Genomic DNA, 5,753 nt, shown 5'->3' on the forward strand with positions numbered 1-5,753 from the left:
AGGATGCTATAAGCCTAGGGTCCCCAACAGGGAAAATAGCCCAGTGAGGAAAGGAAATAAGGAAAAATAAAATATTCTAAGATTATTATTATTATTATTATTATTATTATTATTATTACATGCTAATCTACAACCCTAGTTGGAAAAGAAGGATGCTATAAGCCCAGGGGCCACAACAGGGAAAATAGCCCAGTGAGGAAAGGAAATAAGGTAAAATAAAATATTCTAAGATTATTATTATTATTATTATTATTATTAAATGCTAAGCTACAATCCTAGTTATAAACGTAGGATTCTATAAGCCCAGGGACCCCAACAGGGAAAATAGCCCAGTGAAGAAAGGAAATAAGGAAAAATAAAATATTCTAAGATTATTATTATTATTATTAAATGCTAAGCTACAACCCTAGTTGGAAAAGCAGGATGCTATGAGCCCAGGGGTCCCAACAGGGAAAATAGCCCAGTGAGGAAAGGAAATAAGGAAATATAAAATATTCTAAGAATAGTAACAACATTAAAATAAATATTTCCTCTATAAACTATAAAAATGTTGGAGCCCTAGGGATTTTATCATCCTGCTTTTCCAACTAGGGTTGTAGTTTAGCAAATAATAATAATAATAATAATAATAATAATAATAATAATAATAACAATAATAATAACAATAATAATAATAAAGAAGGAAAGACAGCATATCTATCTAATTAAACAATATAAAAAGTAATGAACAATTAAAATAAAATATGTTAAAAACATTAACAACATTGAAAAAGATATTTCATATATGAACTATAAAATGACTTACTTCAGCTTGTTCAACATAAAACAATGCCATTGAGACTGACTACATTTACATATGATCAGCGCCGAAGCCTCCTCTCCACCCAGGCTATGATCAAGGCGGGCCAGGCAATGGCTGCTGATGACTAAGCAGAGACTTTATAGGCTCCCCTAACAACCCCCATCCTTAGCTCACAAGGATGGTGACGATGCAGCGACCAAAGGAACTAACGAGTTTGAGCGGGAGTCTTAGCCCAGTCTGGCGATCACCAGTCAGGAACGTTACCACATAGCCCACCACAACTGTTTATCGCGACTGTTTTTCAGTAGTTCAGTTTTTCGCTTTTATTTACATAATTGCTTAACGATATTCCCCTTTATGATTATGAATATATAATAAAACATGAAAGACGTTATTACTATTATTACTTGCTAAGCTACAACCGTAGATGGAAAATCATGATGCTATAAGCCCATGGGTTCCAACAGGGATAAGTAGCCCGGTGAGAAAAGATAACAAGGAAATAAATAAACTGCAAGAGAAGTAATAACAATCAAAGTAAAAAATTTTAAATTAATTAACATTAAATTAGATCTATCATATATAAACTATAAAACTTCATAAAAACAAGATAGAAAGAGCGTGCCCGATTGTACCCTCAAGCAAGAGAACTAATCCAAGACGGGGGAAAACCATGGTAAAGAGGCTATGGCACTACCCAAGACTAAAGATCAATGGTTTGATTTTGGGAGTGTCCTTCTCTTAGAAGAGCTGCATACCGCTGGGTAATGTTTTTGTATGCAATTTCGTTAAACTGAAGTCGAATGAATCTCCTTTTTAATATAATTTTCGGATACTTAAAAACTATTGAACTGTTTGGACATCAAACTTCCAGGATTGCAATAGCCTATTGAAACCACCCAAGGGCTTTCATTACTGTTGAAGTTTTTATGGAATAAAAAACTTTCGCATTGTCCATAAATTCTATTCTATATTTATTTCATAATCTCTTGAATTATAATAATAATAATAATGATAATAATAATAATAATAATAATAATAATAATAATAATAATAATAGCTGCCTAGTGACCTGCTGGATTGGGATTCGAGAAAAGCTCAAGCTCCATAGTTAATAGATGCAAGTATATAATTATATTAATAACTATTCTTCTATCAAGTGGATTTTATTTTTATCTTTATAGCAATTATATTATTGTACAAATTTTATTTCAACCATCTCTTCTGCGCCTTATCAAAGATATAATGACATTTAAGTTCAACTAAATTTCCTATGGCATAATGCTCGATACCTTTTCAAGTTCTGGCCTTTTCGAAATTCTCAAAATACTACTGAATCCGAACTGAATAGGCCTAGGGGCCAATGACGAGAGAGAGAGAGAGAGAGAGAGAGAGAGAGAGAGAGAGAGAGAGATAAAGAAAGGAAAAAGAGAAAGAGATAAAGAGAGAAAGGAAAAGAGAAAGAAAGAGAAGAGAAAGAGAGAGAAAGGAAAAAAAAAAGAGAGAGAGAGAGAGAGAGAGAGAGAGAGGAGAGAGAGAAAGGAAAAAGAGAAAGAGATAAAGAGAGAAAGGAAAAGAGAAAGAAAGAGAGAAAGAGAAAGAGAGAAAGGAAAAAGAGAGAAAGGAAAAAGAGAGAAAGGAAAAAGAGGAGAAAGAAAAGAGAGAGAGAGAGAGAGAGAGAGAGAGAAAGGAAAAAGAGAAAGAGAGATAAAGAGAGAAAGGAAAGAGAAAGAAAGAGAGAAAGAGAAGAGGAAAGGAAAAAAGAGAAAGAAAAAGAGAGAACGGAAAAGAGAGAAAGGAAAGAGAGAGATCGAGGAGAGACGAGAGAGAGAGAGAGAGAGAGAGAGAGAGAAATCTATAAGACATAAAAGCTCTCAACATATTTCCATCGCCAATAACCGACAGTATCTTCAAACATCGAGTGTAGAGAACATGGCTTTTCCAACCCCCCTTTTTTATATTTATATTCATTTTTTTTTAGCTTTATTTTAATTCCAATATACGTCGGTCAGCTCCCCCTTTTTTTTTGGGGGGGGGAGAATATTTTGTTGACTTTTATTCCTCGTGACATTACATCTGTATTGGATTTCAGGTGACGTTCAATTGCATAAACGTTATTGCAACGCTATCGAAAACATTCTGGTAGGAGTTCCACGCACGGCTTTATTAAATGGGAGTTTTATTATTACTATTATTGTAATAGTTAATAGTTTTATATAGGCCATATCTGTTTTGACGTTGTTACTGTTTTTAGAATGATATATTGTTAATTTATTCTCATTTATTTATTTCCTTATTTCCTTTCCTCACTGGGCTATTTTTTCCCTCTTGAAGCCTTGGGCTTATAGCATCTTGCTTTTCCAACAAGGGTTGTAGCTTGGCTAGTAATAATAATAATAATAATAATAATAATAATAAACCCATACACTCGCTGAAATGTCGGTAGCGGAGGTCTAGTACCCTACTAGTGTACGTGGCCCGTCAAAAAGAACGGCTCGATATTTAGATATGCAGACACACACAGAATTCAACTTTTGCCTAACTACACCAAGGCAGTTTCGGCAATTTGAGGGAGACTGTGGTTTCTGAGTTGTACCTCTCGGGTACCATCTCAACAGGGTATGACTACTCCCTCTCCCCCTACCCGAGGGACGGGGAGAGCCGGAGTAGTCTTACGTCTGTCAATGCCACGAACGTAATAGGGAAAGAAATATATATATTGATATATATATATTATATATATATTCATCAAACGTTCAGTTGGGCTCCACAAGGTACTAGAAGAGTTGAACACCCAGGTCTACATGGCTGAGGACTATTGAAGCGCCAAGTAGATGATGAATGGAGAAGTACTGAATTAAAAAAGCTTATGTTAGAGACAACCGGAGCAATATAATCGAGGCACTTTTCGTCAATAGGCGTAATATATTCATATATATATATATATATATATATATATAATGTTATCCACGTTGCCTCTTTATTCTATAGGGAAGATTATGGAGAGCCGTTTGGCCATATCAGGAATCTAGTATGCCGGAAAAAGGAACAGGAATTTAAGGTTTTACTGCAAAATCGATGCATACACGAAAAAGAACAAACAGAACGACATGAATCACATATTTATGCTAATATAGGCCTTATCACTGCAATAACTGGTAAAATCGAAAAAAATATGCTATGAAAAACTAATTTACCTCCATATAATTCTAAGACGTCATTTCATAGCAGGAATCGTTTACTCCACATCCTTCACAAAATAATTAATATAGCACAACCTATTAAGGATTTAAAGACCGCTCATGAATGGCAGAGACAAGAGACAGTGGAATTACTCTGAAGACTGATCTGACATGTGATCAGCGCCCAAGGCCCTTCTCCCACACAAGATAGGACCAAGGAGGGACAGGCAATGGCAGCTGATGACTCAGCAGGTAGACCTATATGCTCCCCCAAACCCCACACTTCCTTTCCTCGCTCACTAGGTGGGCGAGGTTGCAGACCAAAATATATATATATATATAATATGCCTCCACAACTCCTAAATTCCTATTACCATTTCAACTATCTTACGACCCCTAAGAACCAAATGGAGAGAGAGAGAGGAGAGAGGAGAGAGAGAGAGAGAGAGAGAGAGAGAGAGAATTTCAACAAATCAGCGATGTTTTCATACATAATGAAACGTATGTAAACATGCACATGATATCGTTTAAATATAACCAGTCATGAAACTCTTCTGATGAAGTGTCGAGTATTCTCGTCACACATTGCAAAATAACGTTCAAACAATCTTATGACATTGGGACATACATAACCATCATTCGTTTCAACCTTTCAGCATTAATACTATTTCACGCAAAGGTGCTGAAGTTTGATCCCACAGGAGTTCTGCTACTTCGGGCAAACTTCAATCGCCAGGTTTCCACGTATTCTATGTCGAACAACCAGCGATACGTATTTAAAAAATTCTTAGAAAACCCTGCCAGTTAAAAGATAACCTTTTAACAAAAAAAAAAAAAAAAAAATTTAAAATTGCACATGATTTCAGTGTTTACTATTGAGAAATAGATTTAGTTTGCTGGAAAATGACTAAAACTGCAGTTAAAATTTACTGGCTAATTACAATAAACAATCAGATTTTTCTTTCAACAAAGTAATAAATTAAACCTTACATCAGTCAAATCTGATCTATTGTTTTTCAAAATGAATAAATATTCGAAAGGACGAAATATGGCAATAACGAGTGACACTGGATGAATATTCAACTCAGCCAATTACCGAACAACCCCAAAGGTTATCGTATCTCTATCACTGACAAGACTTCGTAACAACTCAAAGTAGGCCATGTACTATACTGACATTAATATTCATAATAAAATTATATCTAATACATTTACTTACCTTATAAAACTATCTTCTTGCCGACTAATAACTCAACTATTCTTGTTAATAACGGGATAAACGAGGTTCTTCGGACGTATGGAAATGACCAACGCACTGGTGTAATGGAACACTTCGAATGACTGCAGAAGCCAGTGTGCGTTCTATGTAGACTCTACATATCTATAAGTGTTCGTCTTATTTCACGTAACGCTCAAAATAAGGGAATAATATTACCGTTATTCCCTTGACTTTCCAGTAACTGTTTTTATATAAACATAAACTGAGACTCCACCATGTTTATATACTCTAGGTATATAAGCTGGTTCAAATTCATTATCGTACAACCCACGGTTTAGGTCTATAAAGTGGCTCAACCGTGGTGAAGTAGAACCAAATAAGTTTTGAATATCTGAGCGTTTTACCTACTGTTTTTAAACCATTATTTGAATAAATGTTAATAACTCCTTTTCAATAATTAGACCTATTGCTAAGAGGACAACTATTTTAACATAAATAACAGCGTGAGGTTAACGAAGGAGTGCTTTTCCAAAAATTAAAACAATGGGGA

General features: G+C 34.9%; 1 long non-coding RNA gene across 1 annotated transcript in view; it reads right to left on the minus strand.

The window, feature by feature from the left end:
* The window catches only part of LOC137622938 (uncharacterized), a 39,387-nt gene extending 34,066 nt beyond the window's left edge, over positions 1-5,321 (minus strand). The window contains exon 1 of the long non-coding RNA XR_011040526.1: positions 5,204-5,321. This is a non-coding gene — a long non-coding RNA (uncharacterized lncRNA). The remainder of the gene's footprint in view (positions 1-5,203) is intronic.
* Between the last annotated feature and the right edge of the window lie 432 nt (positions 5,322-5,753).

This window comes from Palaemon carinicauda, chromosome 2 (genome assembly GCF_036898095.1).
Source record: "Palaemon carinicauda isolate YSFRI2023 chromosome 2, ASM3689809v2, whole genome shotgun sequence".
NCBI classification, from domain to species: Eukaryota; Metazoa; Arthropoda; class Malacostraca; order Decapoda; family Palaemonidae; genus Palaemon; species Palaemon carinicauda.